Genomic DNA, 20482 nt, shown 5'->3' on the forward strand with positions numbered 1-20482 from the left:
GACAAGCTCGCGGCCCAATCTTTGAGATTATTTGGTAGCAGAAGGTGATGATGGTCCCTTACGATCGCCCGCATGTGATGGAGGGCGTAGTAGTCATCCTTCTGACCACCAGGCGGCTGCTTGACGCAGCAGAACGTCGTATTGTGGGCGAACACGTGCTTTCCGTACTTACGAACTACCCTGGTGAAGGTGCCTCCAGGTTTGGCATAGCCGGGGAGAACATCATCAAGAACTTTCTTGATATTTGTGTAGTCTATCTTGGAGTTACGGTTCGGGTTGAAATACGTGGCCATGGAATATTTCGGGCTTAAGAGGATGAGTGTGCAATGTGTGTCACTGCACAGAACACGGAATGTTAGAAAAAAAAGAACGATCGAAATCTAAGAAATCATATGTTACGGGGCGGTTAAGGGATGACTTACTCGGGAAAGTAAGCCACAAGGAAGTTATCCTTATCTGGGTTTGCCAGAATGACGTCTTCGAGGTGTGAACTCACGACTTGGCGGTCCCCAGCGCTGCTCAAGAGCTTGGCACGCATGTAGAAGGGGTCGACGATCACGATGTTCGGGTCTTGTCTCTAATGATCCGCATCTCCATACTCAGCGAAAACAGCCGAACGAAGGTGTAGTGCAGCGGATGAAGGTTAAACATAGCAAATATGTCATCAAACCGCAGGACGATCGTACCCCCGATGTCGCCATCCACAAAGCCCTTGCCCTCTGGCACCTTGGCCATGAAAACCGGGTATGCCACATCATTCTCTCTTAGACGCCGCTTCTCCAAAGAAAGAACACTGTCGTGCAGACTCCGCATAGCACCGGTTGCAGCATTGAGCATATTTGTCGGTAGAATGGCCCTACCCGCCACATGCACCCTCCTCGAGATATCCTTAGGTGAAGGTGGCCCGTCCTGAGCACGGATCGTACTCGGTGCCAGCTGGCTCGCACCGGCGCCCATTTTAGTCTGCCGTTTCTAGCTCTTCTTCTTGATCTGTTGTAATGGGACCGAGTTCTGCTCAAAGACCGCCTTCTTGAGCGTGTTGGGGCTGATAATATTTCGCACCTCAGCTATCTGAGGCTCGGTGAAGGCGGCAGCTGGAGGCGTCTCCTGAGAACTGAACGCCAGACGACGCCTATTGCAACTGGGTTTCTCCAACGTACCAGCTAGATCGCGGTCGTCTTGGTTGGGTTCTTGAGAAGGAGGCCCGCAGAAGTCGTCATCGTACCCATGTTCGACAAAGTACTTATCAACGTTGGTAAATGTACCGTTGTCGTCATCGTTCGGATCTTGTGCCATATGCATGTCCGGATCCTGTGCCATAGGGATGTCCAGCATGTCCGGTAGCGTTGCGGCATTCTTGCCATGGCTTGGCGCCGGCACGACTGGCGGTCTTGTCTGTGTGGTGGTGTCCCCCGCCCCCAAACGAATCTGGCTCTTCGGCCAAAGCAGGGGCCAACTTACGCAGGCGCTGAGGGTCATCTCATCTTCTTCGTCGGCCCTAGCGGGTCGAATCAGAGGTAACAGCTCGTCGCAGCCTGGCAGCACCCGAACCACTTCAACCCTATACATTATGGGTGGCATCGGATTACCGTGGAACACGGGGTTGCCCGGTTGAACGATTCTGCCCTTGGCGACATCAACCAACTCGCCGCCCACGAAGTGCAGGAGAGTGCAAGGAACGTCGGCGGCGCCCTGCGAAAACATGTAGGGCGTCAGGGATGCCCAGTCAAAGGCAAGGAGATGAAGTCATCGGCCGAGTGGCTTAGTTACCGTGATGCCGTCGAGCTCGGCTAATGTCGAGGCACCGCCAACGGCAGGCGTGCAACTGACGGAGGGGCCGCTTGCTGGCGAGGTGCCGGCCGGCGTACACCCGGGTGCATTAAGCTCCAATGCCGGCGCCGGAGACACCAATATCGCCGCCGTCGGAGACACCAATGGCGCGGCCGCCGTAGATACCAATGCCGCCGCCGGAGACACCAATGGCGCCGCCTGCGCGTTGTGCGAGTTGCTGGCCGTGAAGCTGGGAATCGGGGGCGGCCCCTGTTGGCCACCCGCAATCCACGTCGTTATCCCATGAATCAAGGTAGGCATAATGCCGGTGAGCGTCGATCCCAGTTGTTGTTGCACTTGCTCTTGGACCATCTCCGGAATCCGTGCCACTTGCACCTTGAGTGCTTCAACCTCGCGCGACTGGCTTTCCGAGCTGGTCTTTTTCTCCTTTCGCCCACCAACGGTATAGTATGACGACCATTTTGTGGACAAGCCTTTGCCGGCCACACGACCAGCTGACATTGGCTTACTGAGCTTATCCTTGTTTTTCATTACGTTCAACGCCCTATTCAAAGGGGTGTCGAAAGGGGAGCTCTGAGACGACCCCGCGCTATTGCTTTCTTTGTCCTGCGGAAGGAACGTGAACCATTTAGAAATATTGGGGATTAATTAGAATGCAACCATATGGAGCTAATTACGCAGGGGTGTATTCCTTACCAGAACAAGCTCAAGCGCCCTGGTCTTCGGATCCGTGGTAAGCTCCTCTGTTACCGGGTCCTCCTTGTACCGGGCCCTGAGAAAGTTCCTGGTCTGCTTGTCACGGTATTTCTTGAAGCGGGGCGGTAGGCCTTGCTCGACACGCTCCGCGTCCTCCTTGTCCCATATAGGCTCCGCCACTCTGTAACCGTCGGGACCGAGTTGGTGGACCCCTATGTTCAACTACCGCATTTCTTTCCCCTACTGACTTGATTCGGAGGTTGCGGGGCTCTTGCACTTGATGTTGAAATCCTTGTAGTCATCTTCGCTAATCAAAGGATATTTCGCCTTGATCTTCTCATAATTATCACCTTTGTCAATCATTGCCTTCACTATGCTTTTCCAAGTAGACAGGGCCGTGCTCATCCTCGTGAGGGCGGCACCGTTCACTTTATTCCCCGAGAGGCGTGTCTTTGCGAACTCAGCGGGGAACTTGTATCGTTCGTGCAGCTTCGTGAAGAGGAGGCTGCGCAAATTCCCTCGGTCCTTATGCCTTAGGTTCTCGGTGTTGATCGAGGCAGTGCTCCGGAGAATGCACCCGAGCTGAACCGAGTACCCCTTGACTACGTGTTTGGGTGCCGTCGGATGCCCGTCGGAGTTCACTTCAGTAAATTCCTCCCTGACGGTGCCGAGCACGTTCGGGCGCCGGCCCTTCTATTGCCTCTTCGGTTGGCTGCCATCTGTGCGTGTGCCGCCATCATCAGTGGTGTCATCCGTGGCGCCATCATCAGTGGTGTCATCCCCGACGCCACTAGGGGTTGTGTAGTCAGGATCGGTGTCTTCCGCGAAGTCCTCATAGCGGTGAGGTTCTTCCTCCAACTCTTGGGACAGCTCCCAGAATTGCTTGCCGCCCGAACCACCGGCCTCATCGTTGTGGGCCATGTTTCGCTCTAAATAGGAAAAAAGTTTGGTCAAAAAGTTGGTTATTGTCAAGGAACAAGATCATGGTCTCATCATTTAGGGTTTGTCGACACCGAGGCATCCTAAAGCTAAGCTTTTATCATTTAGGGTTTGTCGACGCCGAGGCACCCTAAAAGCCTAAGCCAAGGCACCCTAAGTTGGGCCTAATCACTTGGCTCTATTGCCACCTATGTTGGGTTTATCATCTAGGGTTTATCGATGCTAAGGAGAATTCTAAGTTGGGCCTAATCACTTGGCTCTATTGCCACCTATGGTTTAATGCAGCAAGAATGGTGGGGCAGTTGATCCTACTTAACTAAGTACTAAGATACCCCGGCCCATGCATTAGTCGCAAGTACCCCATATGTCCTATTTTTAGCAAAGTCATGCTAAAATTCACGGAAAATTTCAGCATGACCTTTGCTGAAAATAGGACATATGGAGTACCCGAATTTGCTGGAACGGAAGTTAATCGACATTCCGGCAAACTCAGGGGCCTCTCGGGGTACCTGCAATTTCATGATAAACTGCCAACAAAAACACATGGAGTACTTGACACAGTACTTGCCATAGTAATAGTCAATGTGCCTCTGTATGTATGTGTGTGGTGTCTAGATGCCAGCCGCAGGTCAATGGCCATGCCACTACACTGCTCCATGTCACTTCTGCTACTGCCAAGCATGGCATGGCCATCTTTGATTCTGTTTCTGATGGAGCTTTGTGCCACTAGGTGGCCTGTTTGAAGTGAAATAATCAGCATGGGCAACTGGTATTGGATTCACAGTGTAAATGATGGATGAAAAGGTATTGTGCCCAAGTACAACATTTAACAATGCAATGCAGATAATCATTTTTTTCTCACAGTACTTTTCCCAAGTAATAATAAACTAAATAACTGAGTAATTAAAATGATGAAACGGAAAATAGCTGGCTGCAACAACATAGCAAGCCTTCACTTACACAAGAATTCATTTCAAGCATCATTTATTATCTGAAATAGATCATGCTAAAGATACATGATACATCATTTCAGGCATCATTTAATATCAGTACAACTAACTAGCAGTACTTAAACAAGTTAAGCTACTGACTACAGTACTGGCTACTCACGTAAGCTAGAAGCTACAAGTTAAACACATTATAACTTGAGTGTAACTCAGGACAAGTTAAACTTAAGCTAGAAGATACAAGTTGAACACACACGAGGCAGTTTTTATAATATTATCAGAAAAATATCTTCAGTGTAACTCAGGACAAGAAAAATCTCCACCAGAATAGGACTAGCATTTAAGAGTAATTTCCTCCAGTCAAACAAAGTTCAAACAAAAACTGACAACACTCTTTTGATTAAGAGCCAAGTCACAACACTCTTTGAAGTTCAAACAAAAACTGACAACACTTGTTTGATCTGTCTCCTCCAAGAAAGAGCCAAGTCAGTCTCACCCAACTAGGGAAACATCAGTTAGACCACTAGCAATTGGGAATACACAACTGGGGCTAGGTTTGTGCTCTAGCTAGGCAGTAAAACAGAGCATATAGAGGCATTGCCTGCCTCTGCTGCAAGTGGGGATGTGAGCAGGATTATCACAATTAGATCACTAGCAAGACTCACAGTTAGGGATTTCACAAAGAAACTCTGTAAAGTGCCAGAGCCTAACATCTTGCATCACAGAGCAAAGCATTAACCGGGCCAACTCCACAAGTCACTAACCAGGCGCACAAATTGACTAATGTCTGCTGATCTTAGATACTAATATATACATAAGAGGTCAGATGGTTAAACCCGGCAAGTTCACTTCACAGCCCACGGTACCTAAAAGTAGAACAACCTACACACTACATAGAGGAGACATCTCAACATCGACCACATCACATTCAGGCTAACTCGGGTGAAAGCTTCTGCAATTCCAGCTTCACCAGAGACCCACCCCTCGGCCTACAGGATCACGGAAGGAACTAGCGCTAGTTCTACTAACTGAACTCAACTCCGGCACCACCGTTGCTTCTGTCCATCGCCGATTTGCTGGACAAACAGAGTGTTTGCGAGAAGGGAGAGGGGAGAGGAGGCGGAGCTCACCGGGGAGGCGCAAGGAGGCCCTGCGACAGCTTAGTAGCAACAGAGGTGGCCGGAGTTGAGGAAGACAGCGGCGACCCGAGGAAGAAGAGGTGGAGGGGGTGGAGGGGTCGAGCGCCGTCGCGCCCTGGTTCCGCGGCTCGCCGGCCCGGTGTTGAAGCAGATTCTGCCTGCCGCCTTGTTTGTCGCCTCGCACGGTGGAGCTCAAGCGGAGAAGGCACGGTGGAGCGTCACGGGTTTCTAGGGTTTCAAGGGCTGGGAAGGCGAGGGAGTGGGTGCGGTGAAGGCGAGGGAGGGGGTAGATTGGGAGCGGACGGCGATGGGGGGCAGGGCAGGGGCTGACTGGGGGCGGCGACAGAGACGGAGGCGTGGGGGCGGCGGCGGCGTGGGTCGGGGCAGCGAGGGGAAGTGGATCTGGCGAGGGAGAGGGACGAAGGGGATCTGGCGAGAGGGAGGGAATTAGCTGGGGGGAATCTTACTAATGGCGCACCCGCGGTCGGTGCGCCATTAGTAATCTTTTTTTTACATAGCAATGGCGCACCAGGCAGAGGTGCGCCATTAGTAATCTTTTTTTATATATAGCAATGGCGCACCAGCTAGAGGTGCGCCATAAGTAATTTATTTTTATTTTATGTTGCATGTAATAATTTTTTAGAAAATGAATATGAATATGAAACAATAATATTTTTTATAAAAGCAGTAATAATTGTTGTTTAACAACAATTGTAGTCTACACTTTTTTTTAAATGAAGAGGGGAGAGGAGGCGGAGCTCACCGGGGAGTGGGGGAGGGTGCGGGGGGTGCTCGTCGGCGGTGGTGGAGCGGGGGAGGGTGCGGGGGGTGCTCATCGGCGGCGGTGGAGCGGGGGAGGGCGCGGTGGGTCGTCGGCGGCGGTGGAGCTAGCGGGGGAGGGTGCGGGTGGGATCGAGATCGAGATGGAGGGGGAATCGAGATCGAGATGGAGGGGGGTTGAGATCGAGTGTCCTCATGAATATTCAATATTTTATCATATTGAATATGAAAAAATATCATCAAATTTGAAAAAATATTCATGAATTCAAAAAGTGCCCATGAAATTTAAAAATATTCATGATATCAAAAAGTGCCCATGAAATACAACCGAGAAATGAAGACTACGATTTAAATACAGTCGATCTTAGCTAGCTATCTGTTCATAATCTTCTTGCCCTTCTTTTTCGCAAATGGAGTTCTTCTGTGGAACGGACGTCCTTTAGGTAGGGTGGTCCTGCTTCTTCTTGTGGTGTATGCTGCTACTTCATCGTCGTCGTCATGTTCGATCTTCGGGTCGCCGTACTTGTCGAAGTCTTGCTCATTGGCTACTCCATCCATTCCGATGATCTTCCTTTTGCCTCTCCTCATGACAACACGACTGGGCTTTGACGGGTCGGTAATGAAGAAGCATTGGTCCACTTGGGAAGCCAGTACCCATGGCTCATTTTTCACGGTGACGTTTGCGCCCGCGGTCTTGGATTTGGCTTCGGGTACAACCATGGTGGTGAAATACCGGTCTTCTTTTAGGACGCTCTTGGCCCATCTGACACGGAACATCGGGACCTTCTCTCCAGCGTAGCTCAGCTCCCAGATCTCCTCGATCCTTCCGTAGTATCTGTCCTTGTCGTTACCGGTGTAGGATTCCATCGTTACCCCGGAGTTCTGATAACCATCGCTCTTCATGTCCTTGTCCTCGGTGTAGAATGTGTAGCCGTTGATATCGTACGCCTCATAGGTCATCAGGTTGTGCTCGGCGCCCTGTGACAAGGCGAATATGAGTTGTTCTTCTGCGGAAGAATCCTCATGTAAAGGGTACGACAGAAGCTTCTGCTTGAACCAATGCGTGAAACATGAGTTGTGCTCTTTGATTATATCTCCGTCCGTCCTCTGTTGGCCTCGGTCATTGTACGTCTTCTCAATAAAGGTTTTGTGCTCTACCACCCAAGGATCAACCACGTCTATGTGTTGTAGCGCGACTAGGTTTGCTCTTTCAAAGTCGGCGAGTCCACCCTCAAAGTCGACATGCATTTCGCGGAGACCCTCACGGTGACCCCATCCAGCGAGCCTGCCGAGGTGCCTGTTGACGGGCAGACCAACGGGGTTCTCGATGCCTAGATAATTCGTGTAGTAGGAGATGCACTCTTCGGTCAGAAAGCCCCTGGCTATACTTCGCTCTAGACGTGACATGTTGCGAACGTATCCTTTGATGACACCATTCATCCTTTCGAACGACATCATGCTGTGCAGGAACGTCGGCCCGAGTTGGATGATATCCTCCACGATATGGACCAGCAGATGCATCATAACATCGAAGAATGCGGGCGGGAAGTACATCTCAAGCTCGCATAGTATCACCACGATCTCTTCCTGTAGCCTTCTGAGTTGCCTCACGCCAACCGACTTCCGAGAGATGACGTTGAAAAAGTTGCATAGGCCAAATAGCGTTTCACGGACGTGCGCGTCCATGATCCCACGGATTGCAACTGGAAGTATCTGCGTCATCAGCACGTGACAGTCATGAGACTTCATCCCGCTGAACTTCTGCTTCGCTGGGTCTAGGTATCTGCTTATCTTCCCCGCGTAACCGTAAGGAAGTTTTACTCCTACGAGGCAGGTGAAAAACTGCTCGATCTCCTCCTGACTTAGAGTGAAGCACGCGGGAGGGTAGTCATTTCCGGTCTTCTTGGCCTTTTTGCCTTTGCGACGACTTTCTGTGTCCTGCTTCGCCTCATCATCATCATCATTAGCGTGAAGCTCCTGCCTGATGCCCATTGATTTCAAGTCTGCCCTTGCTTTCGGCCCATCTTTGGTCCTCTCTGGCATGTTGAGCAGGGTACCAAGCAGACTCTCACACACATTCTTCGTGATATGCATGGCATCAAGGCTGTGAGGCACACGGTGGATCTTCCAGTACGGCAAGTTCCAGAAAACAGACCTCGTCATCTTCTTGCTTCTTCTCCTCCCTATCCGCGTGCCAACGCAGGAGCTTTGCTACCTTAGGGTCCACAAAATACCGTTGCAGACGAGGAGTGATGGGAAAGTACCACACCACTTTTCGAGGAGCTTTCTTCCTCTTCTTGTATCGTGTGACGCCGCACACCGGACATATGGTAGACTCCGCGTGCTCGCCCTGATAAATGATGCAATTGTTCATGCACACATGTTATTTCACGTGCGGTAAATCCAGAGGACACACGACTTTCTTCGCCTCCTCGAAACTGGTCGGGCACTTGTTCCCCTTGGGAAGACGTTCGTGCCAGAATGACATGTTCTCGTCGAAGCATGCGTCAGTCATTTTGTGTTTTACCTTCATCTCCAAAGCCATGAGCGTTACTTTCAGGCGGGTATCCTCGGGTCTGCATCCTTCATACAATGGAGTAACCGCGTCTATCTCTAGTTGATCCAGCTTGACTTTCTCTCGGGCGGCAGCTCTTGCGTTATCCGTCTGCTTGAGAAGCAGCTCTTGAATATGAGGGTCCTGCACCCAGCCCATCGATGGTCCATCGTCGTCTGCTCCTCCGGCATCTAGATCTTCTTGAACATGCCCTTCGTCTGCTCCGGCATCTTCCTCATCATCATGTCCGACATCTTCTACATGATGATTGTGTACAGCATCACCGTCGTGATCATGTCCTGGAGATTCTTCGTCTTCTCGCTCGCCCGAGCCGCGGTGGTTGTCTTGCTGCCTGAGGGAGTCCTGGATTAGGGGGTGTCCGGGTAGCCGGACTATACCTTCAGCCGGACTCCAGGACTATGAAGATACAAGATTGAAGACTTCGTCCCGTGTCCGGATGAGACTTTCCTTGGCGTGGAAGGCAAGCTTGGCGATGCGGATATTTAGATCTCCTACCATTGTAACCAACTTTGTGTAACCCTAACCCTCTCCGGTGTCTATATAAAGCGGAGGGTTTCAGTCCGTAGGACAACTTCATCATACAACAATCATACCATAGGCTAGCTTTTAGGGTTTAGCCTCCTTGATCTTGTGGTAGATCTACTCTTGTACTACCCATATCATCAATATTAATCAAGCAGGACGTAGGGTTTTACCTCCATCAAGAGGGCCCGAACCTGGGTAAAACATCGTGTTCCTTGCCTCCTGTTACCATCCGGCCTAGACGCACAGTTCGGGACCCTCTACCCGAGATCCGTCGGTTTTGACACCGACACTGCCCTTCCTCATTTCTTGCCCGGCCCCCATGGACGACTTCATAGTCATCTTCATCACCTTGCCACCGATAGCCATCCATGAAACCACGCAAGAGCAAGTGGTCCCGCACCTGCCTGGAATCCGGGTCCGCAATAAGGCTCTTCAGCTTGCATCTTCGACACAGACATCTTATCTCCGTCTCGTTCTTTTGAAGCATCTCGGCCTTCGCGGAGCTCAAAAACCTATTCACGATGCCTTCGGTCATCGTGCGGACCATGGTCGCCTGCGGGGTAGAGCAAAACAATATTTTAGAACCAAGAAAAAATTTGACACGACTTTCCCTAAAAATAGGACCAAAAAGAATGCATAGTGCCAAAATTCTTGCCGAAACGGAAATGAATCAACATTCCGGCAAAATATTGGCAACTATCGCATTTCAAATGCCGGTACCTGCAAACACAAACATATATGCAACACCACAAACATACATAGATCTAGCTAGGCCACAAAAAGTGCATGTGCACGTTGTTGGAGCGAGCTAGGGAGAAAAAAGTAGATCTACAACATGAAGATAGCTTTCCCCTTACTTACCTATCAAAAAAAGGTAATTTCAACACTTAATTTTGATGAATCTATGGTGCAAATGAGGTGAGGAGGAGGAGGCAGCCGACAAGCTTAGAGAAGGAGGTGGGGGAAATGAAGTGGGGAAAGTGAGTGTGTAGGTGTGGCTGTCCAAAAATATCTAGCTGGTCCCAGGTTACTAATGGCGCACCACACAGACATGCACCATTAGTAACCCAATATACTAATGGTGCACCACACAGACATGCGCCATTAGTAGTTTTGCAAAAAAGTAAAAAAAAATTATACTAATGGCGCACCGTGGCACAGTGCGACATTACTAGTTTAAACTAGTAATGGCGCACTATGCAACGGTGTGCCATTAGTAGTTTTGCAAAAAAGTAAAAAAATACAGTAGTGGCGCACTCTATGGCTGGTGCGCCATTAGTAGTTCTAACTACTAATGGCGCACTCCCGGATGCGCCATTAGTATGTTTGAAAAAATGAAAAAAAAACATTTTGTTACTAGTGGCGCACCGTGTGCCTGGTGCGCCATTAATGTCTTCCACACTAATGGCGCATCTCCACATGGTGCACCATTAGTATATAGTAGTGGCGCACCACTTCTCTGGTGCGCCATTAATGTTAATTTCATCTTTATCCCTTTTCCTAGTAGTGCCTGTGGCGTACGAGATAGACTTGGTGGAGTTCTTTGTGCTCCAGCTTGGCGGACTATGTAGGAGTCTTTTAGAATAACGAGCAAGCATGCCCGTGTGTTGCAACGGAAGGAAAAAAAATCATACGCCTCTAGCTCAATAAGCATGGCTCAAGACCCTAGTAAGAATATTTCATCTGTTTCAACACTGTAACACACATATGTTGCCGCTTATCTTCTTTTCCCTGGCTGATGGTGTCTGCGGTTTCCACATGATCACAATGCATCCAATCATGGTCAATCCTAAGGTGATGAGCTCGGCCACTCCATGGGACATTTGTCACCGAATTTGCACCAGCACAAGGGAATGTTTAACAAAATATAAAAACTGTGTGGGCCATCCTCCATGAACTACTCTCTGCACATGGTCCATCACTAGTAGAAAAAGGATCTAATGTCAAACTCATTAGTCCCGGTTTGTAATTGAACCGGCACTAATGTAACCATTAGTGCCGATTCCAATGGCCAGGCGGGCGGCGCTCATTAGTACCGGTTCGTGGCGAACCTTTAGTACCGGTTTGTGGCACGAACCGGTACTAAAGAGGTGGTGGCCTTTAGTATGGGTTGGTGGCTCCAACCCGTACTAAAGGGGGGGGGGGTTCTTTAGTACCGGTTGGAGCCACCAGCCGGTATTAAAGGTGGTGGCCTTTAGTACGGGTTGGTGGCTCCAACCGGTACTAAAGACCCCCCCTTTAGTACCGATTGGAGCCACCAACCGGTAATAAAGGTGGTCCGCTGCCACCCGCAGTGCACAATGTTTAGTCCCACCTCACTAGTTGAGAGGAGCTCGCATCGGTTTATAAGCCCCGTCGCAGCTACCGTGTCAAGCTCCTCTCTAAGCAGGCCTTTGTGGGCCTATTGCAAGTCTTCTGCCTATGGGGCCTACTGGGTTGTACGGGCCTGCATCCTGGCCCAACTAAAGATTGGGTTTCTAGTCGTATGCATGCCGTGCCGGCCCAGTAGGCGGGCTGTTTTTGCTTTATTTCAAAAATAAAAATAAAAAATCCTTACCAACCGGGACTAAAGGTCCCCCAGACCACGGCTCGCCTCGTGCCACGTGGTGGGCCTTTGGTCCCGGTTCGTGTTGAACCGGGACTAAAGGGGGGGACCTTTAGTCCCCACTCTTTAGTACCGGTTCCAGAACGGGTACTAAAAGTCGTTTTTCTACTAGTGCATACACCGCCCCCCTCATAAGATTTGGAGGATTGGCTACAATCAAGAGTGAAAAGGCATTATCAAACGGTACCCTCATAAGGTTGTACTCCGGCGATGGAGGGGCGATGACCGCGGCGCGCCTTCGCCTCGCTTCAGTGCTTGTAGTCGTCGCTAGATAGTCTACAGATCTGGTTGTAATTTCTATTATTTCTGGTATTCGTTGTACCATCATGTTTGAAGATGAATAGATCGGAAATTTTCTCGCAAAATAAGAACGGTACCCGGAAATTTCCGGAGATAACACATGTGCCTTGTCTTTAAGAAATAACTCCCAACCGCAAGTCGGCTTCGGTAGGGGAGTGGCGACATCGACGCGTCGGTGGCACGTTCTGACAGCAGTAGTGGTCGTTCGGTGGTTTTGAAATCTTGATGTAATTTTTATTATGTTTGAGATGCTACGTACTTTTGGCGAAGTTTTACAGTAGTTATTATCTTCTTGGTATAAAAAGGGGAAAAAGATAAAGCTAGATAGTAGTACTAAACGATTCCGATCCAAGGAGTTAGCGTTGTGTTTTACTTTGAGGAATTATTATGGCGTGTTGCAGTGCACAGCAGGAATTATGACGTGTTGGAATAATCCACAACTTTCGGCCTGTGTTTGAACCTGACCTTAGGCCAATGCAGCAAAATTCGACACGAAGAGGGAATCTGTCTTCGGACCGGAGCAGATCTACTGGGCACCGCCGCTCCACAAATCCACGATTCCCCAACCAAGAAACCATCAAATCGTCCTCCAGCCAACATCCGGCGATCAGCGATCAGATCCGGGAGGAACGATGTCCACCGGAGGGTTTTCGCTAAATCCGTGCACCAAGGTGGAGGACGCGGTCTCCTGCGAGAAGGTTCAGCCCGCCACCAAAAGGAAGGCCCGGGCCGCCCGTCGTGGCCATCCGAGCAAGGGCTGCAGTTCCGAGGGAGATGGGGCTGCCGAGAAGATGCAGGCGGTCGCCGGCTTCTCTGAGGAGCACAAGATCTCGAAGCAGAAGCAGGAGCATGAGGAATTGGCCTGTGATATCATCAATAAGAAGGATGACGGTGAGCTCCTCTCTGCCGAAGAATTCGACGCGTTCATAGCTATGATGGAAGAGAAACACGAGAGGCTCTGGGCAGAGTACACGCCTGATGGCGTACAAGTGATGGAGTACAAAGATTACTCCTCATATCCCAAGGATAAAGATGGTTTCGTCGTACTCAGAGGTTGAGTGTTCAACTAGTTGTGCCAATATGAGATGATGTCTGTCTTTCTATATAGTTTGATGTAGTGTCCATCCGTATTATCACCAATCCAGTGTCATCTTACATGGTGTGCTGTCGTGATGTGATCTTGTTGCGACCCTTGTTCTCTATTAATGTATAATAATCTTTTGTTGCTGTTGATGTTGCTGCCTGTGAAATAGACTATGACCTGTACCAAATGTCCAGATGTTAGTACACCCTTTTTTTGGAAGAGCACATTATTCAGTACTAGAGTTGATGCTGATGTTTTTAATAATCATGCTGTGCTTCTTCTCTCCAAGAATCAGCAACAAGGTATATAACCGGACATATACTTCATGTTTACTACCTGGATTCGGTTGCAGGTCTCATATAAATCATGATCCAAGCAGTCATTAGGATTGTTGGTATGATATATTCTGGATATTTAATTTAATGGCTTTCTACTTCATGAAATTGAAGCCATGACGGTCCTCTTTATGGTGTTTTGATTTAGTTTTGTAACGATCTCCCCTGTGTGCTTCTTCAATATTGAAGGAACATAGAAATGTAATGAGTTCTCCAATGTACGTCTTCAATATTGAAAGAACATAGAAATCTTAATGTCAGTATATGGTCCATAATTTACAGTTTATTGCTGGTTTTTTGTGGTGTATCAATTCCGCCTTGTTGTACCGCCTGAACGACATGGATTATGCCGCTGTCATGAGCCCATCTTGGGCTGCCCTCAACTGCACTTGCCTGATAAACCTGCAGGTATTTCTTGACGGATTTATTGCCTTCTAATACAGCTAAAGCTACAGGCACACCTCATTCAGTACTTGAGATTTTTTTTTTGTATGAATGGATAAACAATCAGAAATAGTGCTCAGGCTTCTTACATTTAGTTGCAACAGTTCCCATGATTTCTCTGCGATATACTGAACTATCTATTTTGAACAAAACATTTCATCTGTGTTTTTTCAGATATTGATGATGCTACACTTTTGTTCCTTAATGGCATCATATTTCTATTGTGCCCTTTCTGTCTACAGAAGAACATTGGCATTTTCTTCCCAGCAAGTCAAATTGCACATTTTAACAAGTTCCAAAATTTGGAAATAGAAGTGATCGATGTACTACGTTTTTCTGTGAATCACTTCATCTCCATCTACTTATGGATATATTCAGTTCTACTGTAACCTATTGAATATCTGCAATGTTTTCTCTATTCAGCACCACTATTGATTTACAGATCCCCTCTGCCCTCTCTATTACAAGATTCAATATGGCTTCAGTCTTCCATAGAATTTCTTTGGATTGGTCTATCTTCTAAAGCTTGATTGACCTCTCCCTAATGGACAGAGTTGGCGTCCTCTGCATCAACACTCGGAGGAAGCAACAAGCGATTGCAGGGGAGGCAGGCGAGGGCCATGATCCAGATCCACCTAATGGCACGCTTAGGACAGGGTATGCTTGCTGGAAGGGTCCAATGTGAACCTCTAAAGCATTCTGAAAGCAACTGTAAACATACATCCAAATAGGGCTCGAGGCATTCGTCGAGACCGAGGAGCAAGCTTGCTCATGAGACTTAAGTTGGTGTCGAAGGCTGGACTTGCATCGGAAGGCATTTAGCACCAGAAGAAGACGTGCGGGGCCAAACAATTGGATCAGCCAAGCATTCAGTAAACAACCGTGATAATAAATAAATGCCACCCCAATTCGTGAGACTTCCATTTTTCGGTGAGGTACACCTCATGCATGCATTAGAAGAACCCTTTCAAAAAAATTGAGAAAGTCCAAAGGCCATATATTACAATACCAAATCTTTACTGTACCTAAAAAGAAGTGGTAAACTTTTACAAGGCATCCCAAAAGAACATGAAAATTACAAACGATACCATCTTCCTCCAGCATGCGCGGGTAGTGAGCTCTGCCCGTCCATCGATCCACGCCACCCGCCTCCGCCACGTCTGCATGGCGGCCCTGCGGTCTACCTCGCCGGCCTCGTCCCCGGCGGCGTCAGGCTCGTCGACTGTCTCAGCTCGGGCGTCGCTGCTACATTGGTCACTCGGGCCTCGCTGCTTTGGCAGCCCGGGTGCCTGTCGCACGACGTCCCACACCGTCCGTCATCGCCGGCTTCATCTCGGACTCAACTGCCACCCCACCTCCACCGAGCGGCCTCCCCGCCTCGCGCGTGATCGGCTTGATCACATGCTCGCCGTCGCGATCCGCCTCATCTACGCCCCGCGACCGACCTGGCCCGTCGGTTGCTCGCGCCTCCGAAGGTCCCGTGAAGATATTGCCCCCGAGTTCAGCAAGCACCTCCATCGATCAAGCAACGAGCTGCCGCTGCGTCGCCCCGTTGGGTCGCAGCGCCGCCGGCCCGTGGTTCTCCGCGCGGCTGCATCGACTCGCTCATCGCCGCTGCGTCGCCCCTTTGGGCCATAGTGCCGCGATACGCGATCCCAGCCGCTGCCCCGAGGTCGTCCCCATGGTTGCATCGACCCGCGCGTCGCCGTTGCGTCGCCCCTTCGGGCCGTAGTGCCGCGATACGCGGTCCCCGCTGCCTCCCCGAGGTCTTCCCGTCGTCGCCTCGACCCACCTGCTGCCGCGCGTCGCCCCTTCGGCCGTGGCAAAAAGCTCTGCCGTTTTTTTTTTCAACCGGGCATCCCCTTTTCATTACTCACTCCGTTCCTAAATATAAGTCCTTTTAGAAAGATTTCAATATAGACTACATACAAATGTATGTAGACATATTTTAAAGTGTAGATTTACTCATTTTGCTTTGTATGCTCTACATTGAAATTTCGAAAAAGACTTATATTTAGAAACGAAGGGAGTAATTGCTTAACGGAAATACAAAGTTCGACGGCCTCATACAAGCATGGAGGAGAAGGAAAAGAAGGGAAGCGGGTTGGTGCACTGTCAGTAAACCCGCTGCGAATATTCGGCTCAAAACATTCCACGGGCGAAAATGCGAATGTTCGGCTCAAAACATTCTACGGGCGAAAACCTGATAACACAGTTCACTTAAGTTTTACAGATACTACCTCCTCAAACAATTTATTTCCTACACACAACCTCATGGTTTAGTGGCCACACTCTCTTCAGTTAGCGTGTAGCCAGGATAGAGCGAGACAAGTAGCACTAACGATTCCGATCCAATGAGTTACCGTTGTGTTTTACTTTGAGGAAGGAATTATATGGAGTGTTGCACGTGCACAGTAGGAATTATGGCGTGTTGGAATATAATCCACCACTTTTGGCCTGTGTTTGAATCGGAACCGTGCTGAATTTTTTGCCTCCGTTTTCATAAATAAAATACCCAAACCCCTATTTCTGAGGATGATTTTGCTCTCACATTTCACCACTTGGGTGAAAGCAACTTCTGAATGTTTGGCTTGCCGGCACGTGTATTATTTTGGGATGGGAGGGTGTACAGTTCCCTTGTGACTGTAGTTTCCGTCGTAAATTTTCTCAACATGATTTTTGCGTTTCTGTGTGCATTTAGCGATTATTGTTTAAGGTGCAGACTGTTGACTGGATTTGAGTCTGAGGTCGGTCGTGCATGTTGACGAGGGCACATCATGACCAGGTGCTTGCATGTAGCGTTGCATGCGCTCCTAATTTCTCTTGCCGCTGACAGCATTAGCTCTGGATGTATCTCGGCGCCTCTTCATCCGATTTTTCTAGGAGAAGGTCGTCCGTCCCAGTTTCGTCCTATAAATATGGAGATGGAGGTGTGCTTCCTGATTTGTATACGCCATTACGCCTCAGGCCCCGTCTGCCCCAATCCATTCGCTTTTCCCGTGCGGTGTCGCGGCCAATCGCCGTTTCCCTCCCTCCCCTCTTCACAAGGCGAGGTGGCCATGTATGAATCTGAGTATCTGACCCGAGGCGGCCGTCCGGTGCTCTACAAGTACTACCGATGTCTCTACATGTAGCGTCCCTCCTCCTCTTGATCCTCTCATTTCTCTCGACCGGCCTTCTTCTTCTTCCCGGGGCGGGCTCTCCTTCTCTGTGTTCCTACTCGGATTGTGAATAGAAAGCAGCCCAGGTGGTGCAGAGAAACTGTATCCAAACAACTGGCCACGTTCGGTGTTGGAAGCCGTGGAAGGAGACGGGAGTTGGGGCTGCGCTCTCGACCTCCTGTTGGTTGATTGACTAGAGAGCGGATCAGAGGAGGCTGTGGACGAACATCGGACGAGGCCGTCGTGGCAAGGGTCTCGCGTTCGCAAGAACAGTGTCCACAGCGGCGGACGTGGTGGCTAGAGAGAGGAGCGGCGACGAAGTGGAGGTGCGTGTCTGACTCTGACCTAGAATTATCCGTTAATCCGTGTTGTTGGTCGAGTTGTTTCTGTTGTGCTTAATTACGAGATTTGGTTCTGGTTGTCTTGGTCTTCAGGCATGCTGAATACGGTGGCCTGGGCAGATGAGTCAATACTCCCTTGAAAACGACCGAATTCTTCTGAATTGGTCATTGTTTTCTACTAATGCAGGCTAAACTTGAACGGATTTTTCTTTCGATCTAAATTGTGGTAATCAATGAGGGAGACGACGCCGTCAAGCCGTTCTCCTGTAGATTTGAGCAACCTGGACTCGAGCCAGGTGCCGGAGAAGCAAAAGCACAAACGCAACACGCAGGAGGTATCCGTCAAGAACGAAGACCGCAGCGCTGTTCCACTTAGACCAAAGGATGAGAGGAAGGATGCTAACGGTGGCAGAGATTGATGACTTCTTCGCCGCCATGGAAAAGGCCATGACCGAAAGCTTCGCCGCCAAGTAAGTGGACCTCCTAATAACTTAGCTGCAATTTTGCAATCTACTGTCAGAACCTTGGAGTACTTTATTCCACTTTTGGGTTCGTCAAAGAATTCTGGAAGGATAACAAAGCAGTCTCTCGTTCAGTTTTTCCATTTATCGCCTCAATGCATCTACTTGTAGATGCTTTCTTTTGTTGTAAAATGATAATGCGTTCTTGCTGGTCAATGAAACTAACAAATCGGTAGACTACATTTCGCTGATTTTTTTCTCTTCATATCCTTCAGGATACTGAATGATGTGATATGAAACTTTTAGTTTTGTTCAATTACGGAGAGTTGAGAGTTTTAGGGACAAATTCAATCGCATCATATTCTGTAAGTTGTCGATGCATGTAGATTTCGCTTATGAAGATTGTTTGATGAGTATTACAGTATTCCGTTTTAGGCAGCAATAAGAGGAATTGTTCAGTGTTATGTTCTGTAGAGAAGATGGATGGGTGGAGATTGGTACAACAATTTTAGTGTTCAACGTTTGCCGATTTTGGCGTCAAGTTATTTAAGTTTAGATGCATCATAGAGATGAACTCAGTTGCAATTGCAAGGACTCACCAGTAGGCAATGTTGCAAATATTTTCACCGAATCGAGGAATTCGAATTTTCTGGTTCATTACTCGAGTCTTTGGCATTTACGAATGTACTGTATAGAATATTTCATTAATTGTTACACTCTAAACTCGGTGCAGATTTGAACTTTTACTAGCTATAAGTTCTGAAACGTTCTTGCATTTACCAATACTGACAATGCAGTACGCACTCCAACTAAAACAGGACATGACAGATATATTGCCTGATCTAAGCAACTGGGAAAGGAGGTTAATCTAATGGATACAAAGATTTACATCACCAAAAACAGAAAAGAGAAATGCCATGCACATGAACCACGTGGCTAAGCAAAGGTCCTTGCAAAAAAATTCGCCAGACAACTCAAAATCCTATAAAATACTTACGACAACTTTTTTGACATTTTTCCGCTTCATATGTACCAGCAGCGCCCAAGCAACAACGATCCAACAGTCAAATACACTGATACAGACATCCAAGACCGGCAGACAATCATATCCAAGCATTCGCGCAAGCTATCTACTACTTCATCAAAGGCACAAACCCGGCAGGGTAGGTGTATGCACCAAATTTTAATATTCCAGGTTCTCCTAAGAATTATATATTGTCCCGGTACCTTGTTTTTGTGCTTTGGTCATGGCGTGATCTCCTACTCTCTCCGTCCCAAAATCGCCCGTGAAATAGTTGTGATAGCTGCGTTATAGTTGCCCAGGAGCCTCCCCGCTACGCTATGGCTGCTACTGCAAAATTCTCCACATATCCCTCTAAATGGCTCAAAAATCAGCAAAATCCTTCAGAAATCATCTCTCCCACCAGAATTTTTTCGCTATTTGCCGCTATTGCTCACTATGGCGGCCTCTATAGCTGTTGGGAGAGCCAGCCGTGAAATCGTTTCTCCCACGATTTTAATCTACGACCTTGATACACTTATTTTGAGTCGGAGGTAGTATATTTTAACATATTCTATAGTGTATTCTCCATGATGATGAAATACAAGCAGTTGTTGCAAAGAGCAAATTATAATAGATTAATAGACTTCTGTACAACAACCCACCCCCTTCATGGCGCACTAATTGTTTCCACTATCCTTGGTGATTTTTTTATATGTATCCTTGGTGATCTAGGTGTTATGAAAAACAAACTGTTCTCTATGCCATGTAACGCCCTCTTTGTACTTCATCAAATATAAATGCAAACCCTATTTTCTTTGGTTCATTCGGTCAACTATCACCTTACGGGGTAGCACTAAAACATACAGTACTTTGCTCCAAATGATAAAGATTTAACCATTTGTTTTCAAAGAAAATAAAGATTTAATCATTACCTCGCTAACGTAGCGCACACACAATTCCGTTGTCATAGGCGCGGCATGCCGCCGCGCGGGCATAAGCTAGTAAATTAAAAGATGGACACGTGCGCAGATACAGGTAGTAGAGAAGATGATCAACGATACAGGCCAGCCGAAGCGAACAACAGACGCATCATTCTCTCCTCCTCTCGAAGGAAAGGAGATCTCGCCAGTGCCCCGTCGCTAAGGAGTTCCTCCGCCGTTGTTCTCCGGCGGCTCCCCTCTGTCGATGACCTCAATCGTCGGTGGTGAGGGAGATCGTCAGATTCATGTATGTAAATAGTTTTTAGGTCAAAGTAGCTTAGCTTTTAGGCTGTCTATCGTCTTAGGCGAAGCTGAATAATGTTTTTTTAGATCCTACTTCGAACCCCACGCATGCACCACCCGGTGCAGCCGAAGC

The sequence above is a fragment of the Triticum urartu genome, chromosome 7A (genome assembly GCF_056163025.1).
Source record: "Triticum urartu cultivar PI428250 chromosome 7A, HENAU_Tu73, whole genome shotgun sequence".
NCBI classification, from domain to species: domain Eukaryota; kingdom Viridiplantae; phylum Streptophyta; class Magnoliopsida; order Poales; family Poaceae; genus Triticum; species Triticum urartu.